We start from the raw sequence: 12,852 nt of genomic DNA on the forward strand, positions 1-12,852 counted from the left end.
CATACTAGAAAACAAATTCAAGCTTACAGTTCTGATGTTGCAAAATGGATAACTGATTCCTAATAAGCAGGCTCAATTTTCACAGGAAAGTTTATGAGAGTGAAGGAGACGAGGCTATGTTATTACATATGTTACTACAGCAATACATATGTTTATTTAAGTTATCCACAATTTAATGAAATAGTATCCATTAAAAGGAACCAGAAGAGAGAGGACTGCAAGAAGCCAAACAATGGTGCATTTGCAGCCTCTAAAACTAAAGAAGCTTGGGGCTTCCAGCAGGGCAATTAGCTTTAGTAAACTGATACAGCAGCAGCCACCACAAACAGGAGGCCTGCGCTGAAGTGAATGGTATCACACCGCTGCAAAGAGGGGTGGAGTGAGATGGGTCTGTCCTTACTCTCCAGCTGCCCTCAGGAGAGGAGGATTTCTCTGCAGACCAACCTACGTGGCAAGAACAGGCCTGCTCCTAGGAAGCAGTAGGCTAAACCCACTCTAAATATTATTCCTTTCTAAGGACTTTGTTTCTTCATCCAAGAAGAGGCAAATGAAACCTCTCCATCCAATTAATTTCAGCCTTATTCCTTTTAAATTAACTTTGGCTTTGTGACAGCTTCCCTTTCCTACTCCATTGCTCTTTCAGATCTCGTCTCTTCCCCCAGCTAGCTGTCAAAGCTCTGCTTTCTCTCTCTGACTACCCCACAAGTTTTTTTTTTTTGTTCTCTTTCTTTTTCTTGGACCATGCTAACAGATTCTCATCTTACTAAAATACAACGGAAAAAGACGACTTTTCATTTTTGTCTCCTGTATTTATGCTACCATTATAGAAACTGTCTATTGAAAGACAGAAGAGGCATGCGAGTGTTTGCACATTGCACAGTGGGATGGTTCAACACCTCCACCGCAAATGTACTTAGTAAAAACACCCTTTTGGGCTGCATGCCTCTGGTTAGCAGGTACTGACAGGTGGAGGCAAATGCTCTCCATCAGCTGGTAGGTCCCTGTGCCTCTGGTCCTTCCCATTGCCACATTGCCACCAGCGCAGTTTTACCCTTCACTGCACTAGCTCATCCACCTCCTTCCACTTCATTAACACCAGCAGATGCTTGCAGAGATCACAGTATCAAAGAATTTTAAGTACTAATTTGAATCCAGAGGGACGTTTGCAGCAACTGCTCAGGGCAGATGCTGGATAACCTCGTGGAAGGTACCAAGACTTGACCGAAGCTGAAATAGGCGACTTAGGGTGCCAGGATCCTTTCAGTACAGCGTCCAACAGAGTGCAAAAATCCAGTGTACTGCAAACCTTCAAGAAAATTTTTACCTACTACTTGGGCGTATTCAGGAGATTGCAAAATGCTCAGATTAAAAAAGGTCTGAAGAAGTCCTTTTCTGCATCATGGCACTGTCATCATGCAATGAAGATGACACATTTCCACTTCTGAATCACACTTTTTTAATGATGCAGTATGGGACCTGGATATGAAAATATTTCAGTATATTAGTAAAGGTTTTTTTTGTTTGTGAAATCATGTGTTGAAGCATTCTTATGAACTGAATCATTTTGTCCTTAATTTATCTTCCAGCTACTTCTCTGGGAGACTACTTAAAGCAAAAGACAGAAATTTTGATTCAGGTTTGAATTGGTTTTTTTTTTGTTTGGTGTTTTTTTAACAGTACTCTGGTGCTAGTCCACATACCATACATTTTTCTATTCAAAATGCCTAATTTATACATTTAAAGTTAATAACATTTTTTTCATTCAGTTAAAACAGAAATATTACGATGTTCACCTACAATGACTTACTTAAGGGAGATGGACGTGAAGACACAGGAAGAAATTTATCTTATTTTTGCGAAGTGCTTTTAAACTCCTAAACTATTACAGAAGAAATAATCTTTCCAATCTCATTAGCTTGTTCATATAAGCTAAATTTACAGGTACTATTAATGTGATGACAAATCTGTTTTTCAGTGAGTAAAGGTAACCTAAAAAGATAATAGAGCACACCAACATCACAGCCTTCTTCAATCACATTCGGAGCTACTTGTATGACCTTGACTTCCCTGAACAGGGAGCCTTCAATGATTACTCAGTTAAACAGCTGCATAGTTTTCATCTGAATAAACCTACAATTGCCACTCTAGGTTAGAACTTCTTAGAAAATATCAGAAAAGCAAATGAAAACCAAAATTATCTTTGTTTTTAAAAAAGATCCCATTAGATAACTCCCACGTAGATGGACTATGTTTCGTGAGTGATGTCTACCACACTCACTGACCCAAAAGATGCTGTCACTTTAGAATCACTGGTACTTGCAGATATAAATATCACAAAATACATATTTCAATTCCAAAATATCAAGTTTGTCAGACTCACAAGGATACAGTAAAAAATCTTTTGACCAATGTATTGGAACCCTTGAGCCTACGTAATAACTCAAAGGAATCCTTGATGTCCCACGCGAGCAGAGACATAGCCCCTCCAGAGGTCTGTGCAATCTCATTTTGTCTAAGGATGTTTTGAAGCTATTTGGCCATTTACTTAAATTTTCAGTGCAAAGTCTCCATCTCCTGATTCATTTATTTCACTGCTTTTTGAATCAGGATCCCTGGGAGGAATTGAGCACTTGGTGCATGACAGTTGACGTTATCTCACTGTGCCTTGCTGAGCTTTTATTACCATGCACTATACTTCTAAGATTGTGATGAGTGGTATTAGAAGGCAATACATAATGTATTCAACACATAGCAAGCTGAAAGTGGAATTACTTCTGCACACAGTAGTATAAAGCCATTAAAATGCTTTTAAGCGCTTTGGCTCATTTTAAAGAAAAAACCCAACCTTTTTACAACACAAACTGGATTAGAAGTTCATGCTTTCCTTATGAGAAGAGGACATTCTGCGATCCTTTAACTACAAGGATAGTTCATGGGGAATAATACTTGCCAAGTAAACTAAAGAGAAGCCTGAATTCTTATTATTTTCAACAGGAAATGACAGGGGAAGAGTGTTTTGTTTTCCTGTATGCCTTCTCAAGATCAGTTCTTTAACTCCAAATTTAGAAATGTTTGGAACTAAGCTTGCTTGAAACAATTGAATGATTTGCTATTGTTTAAAAATAAACATGACAACTGTAAAGTACACTATAAAAGTACTTCTGTGGTTATTTTATTCCTTAAAATATTCTTTTTTTTGTAGAGCAAGAACAATTCTTCCTCAATCCTCCTGTCATCAAAAGGACAAGAACTCATGTTCTATTAATTAAGAGCAGTGAAACACTTTTTGACTATGTCTGAAATGTTTTTATTTTGCATCATATGGTACTTCAAAAGAGGAAGATTAAAAAAAAAAGATGGTATTATTACTCCATGTACATAAACTAATTGCTAAGTAAACAAGGAGTATATCAGAAGAAGGATGTTACTTGAAAAAGGCATCAGTCTTCCTCTGTTTTCAATTAAATATATTTCAGGCCAATTCCCATGGTACAGTGGGGGAGGAAGGAGATGTACTGTCTGTATTAGTAAAAGCCAAAATATTAGAGTGAATTATTTTGTTGACATGAAGAATCCTGCATGAGCAATATGAGAGTTACATATCTGGGGTGCCTCAACAAAGCTGGGTAAGTGTGGACAGGTCTATGTCTTCAGACTTACCACATTACTATGTCCCTCAGCCCAAGGAACAGACGTGTAGCTGCTCCAGCATTTGCCTTTAATGTCTTTCCTGCCCGAGGTAATGCCTTCTTTTGCAAGAGGTCTCACTGTGCTCCATTCCTGTCTGCCTGTGATGAAAGACTTGGCTGGGAAGCCAAGTGCAATCATGCTTGGGCTTAGCGTTCCTGGAAGGGCTCTTTCATAGTGATGCATTCGCTTTCCACACTCCAGCTAGCCATACAGGAGCTCCTCAGCATTTATGAGTCATCCAGATAACTACATCTGGTGGAATTGCAAGCACAATGTTAAAAGACTTCATTGTTTGCCAACTCATCACATCACCATAGAAAGAACTGGATGGAAATAAGTTTCTGGTGAAACTTCTTCAACCGACAGAGGTGTTATTTTGAGTAGCATCCAGTACTCCTTAGATTGAATAGACATCCAGCAGTATGTGAGTATACCAGTCTACTGTCCCTTAGTTTGCAAAGAGCTAGGTTGTACACTGATTCCAGTGCTCCCCTACAAGGCAGAGGAAAGGCCACACTAGCTTTTCTAGACTCAAGAGAAATGAAGAGCAATGGGATGACCATTTAAAATGCCTTTGAAGTGAAAAAGTGGAAGTCAATGAGGCAACATTCTTTTTAATGTAAGTTGGTTGACATACAAAATCAGTTAGCTTCCAAATGAAAACCAAAAGCTGTCTCTACAGACAGCAAATCAGCACCACCTCCACCAGAAGAACTTGCTCATCATGAGTGATCCATGTGCAGCAGTTAACATCCACATGTAGTCCATTTCACAACTTCAGGCCTCCTTGAAATCCCGAGAGGTTAAACAGTCCTTCCAGACATTTGAGAAGACAAGCAACTGACCTTAGCTAGGTATTTCACCTCTGCTGAAGTGAAAATTGAGAGAATAATGAATTTATCAGTTTGGCGGCTGTTTAGAAAACTTTAAAATGAGAAAAAAAATCTATAAATAAATGCATTTTTTTTTTAGTGAATTACAAAAAAACTGAGCATTGTTTATTTTGTTTTCTTAACTTTTGAGGACAGTTCCAAAAATATCCATTGGGATAAATGCAAAATATGGTTTTATTGTTTTGGCTCTAGATGGCCCTGCATGAGTAAGGGGATTGGATCAGATGACCTTCAGAGATGCCTTCCAACATCAACCATCCTGTGATTCTGTGAAACGGTCAAGTGAAAGTCAAAATTTTTCCTCAGTATTTCCTTTCCTCCTTTCCAAATTAATTTACCTAATTTGATCTTTGAAGTCCTGAGACCCCCTGTTGTAACAAAAGGCTTCATGTATGAAATCAGACAGAAAACTTTCAAAATCAAGGACAAAACACTTCCTCTCCCATTCCTGATATGTTACATTTCTTAATTTTAAAGTACTCTCTCCACCCCTAGAAGCTGCATCTGCCTTAAATCAAGTGCTTCATGGGTGGTGGTGTTTTTTTTAGTCTGTTTCGGTCTTACAGGAGTAAGAGGATACAGTATTGATAGAAATAGGCATTGAGGATTTTTATTTTGCCTAGTCCCTTTCCAGTTAAAAAAGTTAAAACCCTGACCAAAGAAAGGAATACTGCCTGAATGTGATATAGTGATATCAGAAAAAAAATTGGAATGGAGGTAAATCTTTTCTTTCCCTTTCTTGCCACATGTAAACACTTTTTATGCAGAGTTACATTTCTATTAGAGCAGTTTGTAGGAAGTTACTTTTTTTTTTTTTTACTTATTCCTTTGTAATCTGAGACCCTCTTTTCCCAGCCAGTTATACACACCTCTACTTACTGACTTCCCTCTATTCACAACATGCAAAATAAGATAGATTGGGTAGATTGAACAAGTAACATTAATAGGAGAAACTGTCATTAACCCTTAAGCTTTGTATCTTAGGACCTTGTTTTAAAGAGTTTAAAATGAATTCTGTTACTGGAAATCCTTTTAAAGACCCTAGCATAATAGGGCTTTTTCTGTGTGTCTACTTCTCATTCATAGTCTTTCATGTGACTCACAATAATGCATTATTTCAATCTATGATTTATTGCTGCCATCTACTATAACACCTCGAGAAGAAAGAGGATCAGAGATTTTTTCAATAGAATAAACAAAAGTGAACTCCACTAAACATTACCCTCAGGGCAACAGGGAAACAAGCTTGAACATGAAGAAAGCACTTCCAAAACAATAAAGGAAAATACACCTATGGACGTCTTTAAAAAGAACTAACTAAAAGTAGCCAGTAAATGGAACGACTTTTTGGCACTATATGAAACTATACTGTAACTCAAACCTGATTTTCAAGGTGGCTTGTGTTTTCCTTCCGATACATCATATTCTACAGCCCTATGCAGAGGGAAAAAAACAAACCAGAACACCCAGACTTTTGGACAACATATGTTCTAGAAGTCATTGACTGTTTCTATAATCTTCTTGGAGCTTTTCTCTTTTTAGCTGCTTGGAGCTATGCCAATCTAAGATGAACTAGAGAGATTTAGAGAAAAAAAATGTTATGGACTGAATTATTTCAAGTGGGACAAAATCTCCACTCGGTGTACAGAATATACTAGAAGTTTAAAGACATTACAAGGTAAATGTCTCCTCTTATGCATTTTTATTGTTTCAATTACTATTATTGTTGACAGTTAGAAATTGGGGAAGAAAACCCCCAAATACACAGACTCATAACAAAGTTAAATAATGAGGATATGTTTCAGTACTATTCACGATTTTGGCACTAGCATGATAAGAAAGTTTATTTGTTTTTATTGTTTAATTATAATGACAAAAATCAGCACTCCACTCTCTGAATTTCCAAGAATAAATTAAGAAGATTCAACAACCAAAAACTCTTTTGCTGCGCTTGTCTATCACCACAAGCACAATGGAGGTTTATCTCCTCAGCTGATTGGTTATCCTTCATATAGACTATTTCACTCCATGTATCCCAGCCGCTGGTAAACTTCTTCCCTATGAAAAGATATATACTCTAAGACAGACCAGAAGATGAAAATTGATTTGTATAGGCAATTTCACTCTTCCTCTGACATTCATGTGCATTGTTTTAATACTCATACAGAAACAAAATCAGAGAAGAAGCCCTGTATTTTAAAGCTGTAATGCCTCCTTTGCTTAAAAAAAGGTGACGTCACACGTCAGTCATTTAATGTTTCATGTAGACAATAATTCCAAATGTAAATAAAAAGAAATATCACTAACAGAGAGTGCAGTTAAAGCTGCTCTTTTCCCATCCAGGTAAATTCTGCTTCAGGGAGTAATGAGCCAGATTTTACACCTCTATCAAGACTCAGACTTTAAAATCACACAAAAGAGGCATTTAGAGTATTAACGAAGGACAATCAACAACTTGTTTTCAGGGAGTAAGTGACTCCCCATATCTCATCTTATCATTTTTTTAATGAAAGCACCCTAGTAAAAACTTAATATAAAATAGAGGATAAACTGTAGAACATTCACAATGACCTGGATCACAGTGTTGAGAAATGCTCTGTAAATATCTGTTAGACATTAGCTAGCACCAGAGCAACACATTTTTCTACTACATAATTTTTGACACGTTGATGGAAGAGAGGGATGGGTGCCAACTTGTGCTTTTCATTCCTCATTCAACAGCTTCATTTTAACCTCCAGGTGAAGAACCAAAATTAGCCCACGTTCCTGATACCTGTTTATTCAGACAATATTACTCTATTTCCAATCGTAAAGTATTTTATATCAAAAGCTTTGATATTTTTAAACATCTTGTTCTTAAACTGAATGCACAGATTTTATTTGATTGCAAAGTCAGTGTATTAAAGTATTAAAAATTTAAACAAAGTAGCATATTAATTTCAAACCTTAATTTCAAAATTTTTCAAGTAAATAATGACCAGCTGTATAAAATAATTTGAAATAGTTTATTACTAGCAGAATCTATGGAGTCTCCTAACAGACTTCGTAGACATTTTCATGATCCAAAAATCCATAATCTCAAAACAAAGGGTCAGCAAGACCACCTGAATATAAAATTCTGCCTTTCCTCAATGGTTGCATAGTGAAACTAAAGAACAGACTCAGTCCCTAACAATACTTACTTAAGTGATCCACCACCACACTTTCCTTCTTTCATTACTAAGATTTTGTTGGCGATTACAAGACTCACAGGAGCTTTATGTAAATATTTTTATATGGGTTCAAGATGTGTTTTTTGAATTTTGTGTTACTTTACAGCACATTGCAATAGTCTTGCTCCTCAGTGGCAAATACCTGCAGACAGAATAGAAGGACTTCAGCTTCACTCAATTATTGGAAATTCCTTTTCAGATCAACTAAGTAGAAGAAGGTTTTTTGATCCAAAGTTCAGTTCACAGGAGAGAAACATTTCTCACAGATCAGTTGAATTAATGGCCTGACTTATTGCTACTACATGGACGATGGCAGACTGGCAGGAGGAAGCAAATATCATGGCACAGGTGTGTAGTACTGCTTTAAGAGACAGGCCAGTAAGAACAATCCTAAATCTGAATACACTCAAACCATGAATGTATTAATCTGGAACAAACTTTGCTCGATAATGCATTTACATAATTACTATTGGCTCAATTTTATTAACAAAAAGATGAAATAATTTACTTATTTACAGTGCTTGTTTTTTGCAAAATACATTCCTAGAATGAGTAAAAGTTTGCCCAAACCCAAAATGTTGAGTAATTTAGTCAGTGTGCCTCACAGGAAACTGTTAATCAGTAGAAATGCCATTTGGGAAGGTTTTCCTATATTAACACAGTCTAGAAGCTCTGCTTCAGTAAAATATTTTTACAAGCACCTTGATTAGAACAGGGTCCTAAATTAACTTCAAATTTCTTTTGGAGAAGTTACTATAGTGTCAGAGAAAGTACTAGCTATTACACACAATTTGAAACACTCCATATTTATGACATTTGCTCAGAGAATTCCAGGTGCACTGAACAGGTGAGAGTATTTTCTATCCTAAATAAAAAATTGAGCTGTCTAATGCTTAACTTCTGAAGAAATGTGGACCTAAAGAAAGCTGCCATTAAAAAACTCTTTTTCTAATATTTTCTACCCAGCTCAGTTACACTCTCACAAAGTTGATGAAAGTAAATAGACTGGGTCCTTCAAGTGAGTAGACTAACGTTTAGGCTCTTAAGGAAGCTGACACACCACACACTTGAGCACATTGTTGTTTTCTTCACACGATTTACCATAGTAGCAGGATTCAAACCACAACCATCTCCTCTGCACACCTTGCACTTTGTGCCAAACAGAAAATGAATAGGATGATGACTGTAAAGCACTTTTCTCCTTCTCCAGCCAAGGGGTTCAGGTCTCAAGGATTCTCTAAACTAAATTACTGACTAAAGATGAAATAAACTCTGGGTGCTACAACTATTTCTTTTCACACAATATCAGGAAGAAGAGCACTTCATAGCTTAGCAGCTAGCATGAAGCTAGAGCAGGCACGATTTTCTCTACAACCTTTAGTGACAGAGCAAGTATGTGTACAAGTATGTACTGCTTAAGCATACTAAGATATTTCTTGGTTTAAAGTCCAATTCAACTTACTTGTCTTACCAAAACAGCTTTCTCCCCTCCATTCGTCTCCTTTATTACTACAGTCTAGCATATGGACAACATGCTGGAGACAAGAAAATAAATCTCCAAGTTGGTTAGTTGTTTAAGCTGAAACAGACTACTTTTCAAGGTGCCTGTGATATACCCTGATAAACTAAATAAATCAATGCAGTAGAGACAGCACCTGCATAGCATCTTACAATTTCACATACTAGAAGCAAGATAGGCGTGCATTTTCATGCTTCTAGTTACATATCAGATTTCCCTCAGAGACTTAAGCTTAAATAACGTATGCACTAAGAGATGCTTGGCTCTTAACTGCCTCAACAACTCATTTGTATTGGCACTGAAACAAATGCAGCAAATCAGATAAAATTCTACCTTAAGTCAAAGCTGCTATAATAGCCCTACTTACTGCTGAAATTTTCTGTTCTCACTTTGGAATATTCCTGCACAAGACTAGAAGAATATTAGCTAGAATGAAAGAAAGTCTTACAATCCAGCTTGGTAAAATTTTACAATATTCCTGGTTTCAAGAATAAATACGAAGCCTGATATACATTCATGCATGGTGGTTTTTTGGAGGGTAGATGGTGGATGGAAAGTGGGAATGGTAGAGAGAAAGGGAAGCTACTCTTCCACTGTGACAGTAGAAGAGCACACTGCTTCTGTGAAATACTGTCTAAATTCTGAAGCTGAGATTGTAGTAGCTAGCAGTAATTCACACAAGGAATAGCTCCATACGTGAACTATACATCAATTCACAAAGTACTAGGAAAAATAATGTTGCAACAGTGCCAGTTGATCTCAGACATTTCTTATAACATCATAGTGTTACCAGTTAACAGTAGGCCACAGAAGGGTAGGGTCTTGTCAAATGCTGTTTTAACAATAAAAAGGGCTAATGAACCATGGATGTGAGGCAGATATAGGAGTAGTCAGTAATGCTCTGTGAGTATGGTCCAGATAAAGTTATACATGAGCAGAACTGACATGCCTTGCATGAGTGAGAAAACATATTTAAAACGATCTTGCTCAATGAAGACCTGGAAGTATGCGTACAGTCAAAAAAAGATACAGGACTCAGGTTAGAACAAAAAAAACCTCTACCATATGGCAAAAGGCTGGGGTAAGAATACGCCAAACTAAATTCCTTACAAACACCCTGAACACTTGCTAACATTCAAACATTTGGCATGCTTTAACTGAGCAGTTCTTTTGATTTATGTCAAAGGCACGACCAAAAGCTTGCCAGGGCTCATTGCAGTGTTCTTTCAGTTTCCATTAGCAGTTTCTTGAAGTGCACGACGTAGTGGTTTACAAGAGAAAAATGTCAATGCACAAAATTTAGAATTAAGTCAGGCAGAAAGAAAGCACAAAGTTCTGTGTTAAAAAAACCCAACCCTTAATTAGTACAAACTATGTCCAGTTGGTTCTATACATAATTATCTCTGCAAGATTAAGCTATCTAGTGGGTAAGAAATAAAATACAGTTGACTTGGGAGAAGTAATTTAACACCAACAGCTAATTGAATTTTGTTAAAATAGGACTTTGGAAGTTTTGGATGGAAGATGAATTATAGGTTTAGGTAGGTGTGCCTGACACATCATGGTTTAGCCCTGGCCCAGCTGAATGGCAGCTAAGATGTGAGCAGTTAGTCCCAATTTCCCTTCCCCCTCCAGGGAAAGGGAAATGAGAGAAAAAACCTTTGTGGGTTGGAAACTAAAATAGCTTTAATGAACAATAATTAGGAATACACTGTTAATAAGAAAAAAAATATATATATACAAATACATTAAAATTGTCCCCACCTCCCCATCGCCAATAACTATGTAACCACAGATGCTGCAGAGCAGGCACAGGGAAATGGTCCTGGGTTGGACTCAGTGGCAGGAGGGAGCTGGACTCGGGAACACAAGGATCCAGGATCCGGGCAAAAAGACTCACTTGACTTCAGATGAGTCCTCACTGGGTATTGTCCATTGAGGAACAGAGAGTGACCCTCATGATCCCTCAGTTTTATGGTGAGTATGACGTACAGACGTACATGGGATGGAATACTCTGTTGGTCAGGCAGTCAGGACAGGTGACCCCAAACTATCTCTGCAGGTGCAACTTTTATTTGCCTCTCTGATTTATGGCACTCCACCAGCTCAAAGATGGCCTTCATTTCTATAGGATGAAGGATAAGCAATGGCCTTTCTGCACACCAATACCCCTCGTTTTATCACTTACAGACAGAAATACTGGCTGAAGAACTTGCTGCTAACTTTCAGAAAATGAAGTTATTTTATATAAGGCTTAGCTGAAGTTAGAAACATGATTCCACTTTAGCTCAAACCACAACACATCATAAGAATATTTTTTGATGTTTAAAGAAACAGATTGAATAGTGTTCCAGACAATGTTCAGGTCATTAAGCTGTGAAAATGTCAAAGCAATTAGGGTCACATAATCGAAGTTTAATGAGAAGTCCAAGTTAACACTTTTCATTATTGGTTCACTACCTGAACTTAATTTGAAAGTATACTTTTTGGTGCTCCTTCCATGCCTACCAAAATATGTTCCACCACTTGTGTTTTGGTCTGGAAAGACTAAACTCCTGAAAAGAGGTAACAGTTGTTTTTCTAGTCCTCTCCTCTCCCCTTCATTATTTTTTTGGATGAAGAACTCTACTGTCTCCCAACAGAAATGGAAGCAAACTAGGTTTAAACATTTAAAAAGATATAAAGGTTTATTAAATGAATCCAGATTTGACAGGTATAACATAAATTAAACAGGAATAAAATTTTACTGGGGTTTATGTACAGATCACAGTGATTTTCATTGTGCAATGAGGGCTGACTTTGTAACTTTGAACATCACTTATACAGGTGAGCTACAACAAGCAATCAGCAACATACAATGTTAGTCTAAGTTAACCTTGCAAGTCTAGCAGTCCAAACTGATTATGCAGTACACAAATGCCTGTTACCACTATCACTACGTACTTACACAACTGCGTATTTATAAAGCAGTCAAGGTTTGCCATAGAAAAGTGCAAAACATGGAAAGTCTGTACACAGTACAGTAAAAAATGGAATCATGCTACAGTCATTGAAAGCTGAAAAATAACTCTATAGCATAGGAAGCACTGCATCTTAACTCTTCTGAATGGCAAGCAGGTGGGCTGAGGAACAGCCATATCTTAATTGCTTTCAAAACTGCAAAATCCCTGTTCATCCATTTAAACATAGTTTAGTACCTATATTTGATCAATTAACAATGAATTTCTACAGTGGAAGATCACATTAGTTAAAGCTCAGTAGCACACATATTCATTGATCACACTAATTTACAAGAAAATCTACAGCATGTTCTCCACTGAAATCATGAAGCATTTTTATCATTCGGTTACAAGGCAATTGAGTTTACAATGCATGTTTATCACTTAAAATCTCAAATTGGGCAATTAAAAATATATATATATCAAAAACTAAAAAATAAAGGTTGTTATTTAATGTTTAACATTCTTGTTCACTGAAGCAGAATACCAAAGGCCTATGGGCTCTTGCAAGTAAACTTTCCTTATGCAACAGTCTATAT

Source organism: Cuculus canorus, chromosome 1 (assembly GCF_017976375.1).
Source record: "Cuculus canorus isolate bCucCan1 chromosome 1, bCucCan1.pri, whole genome shotgun sequence".
Taxonomy (NCBI): domain Eukaryota; kingdom Metazoa; phylum Chordata; class Aves; order Cuculiformes; family Cuculidae; genus Cuculus; species Cuculus canorus.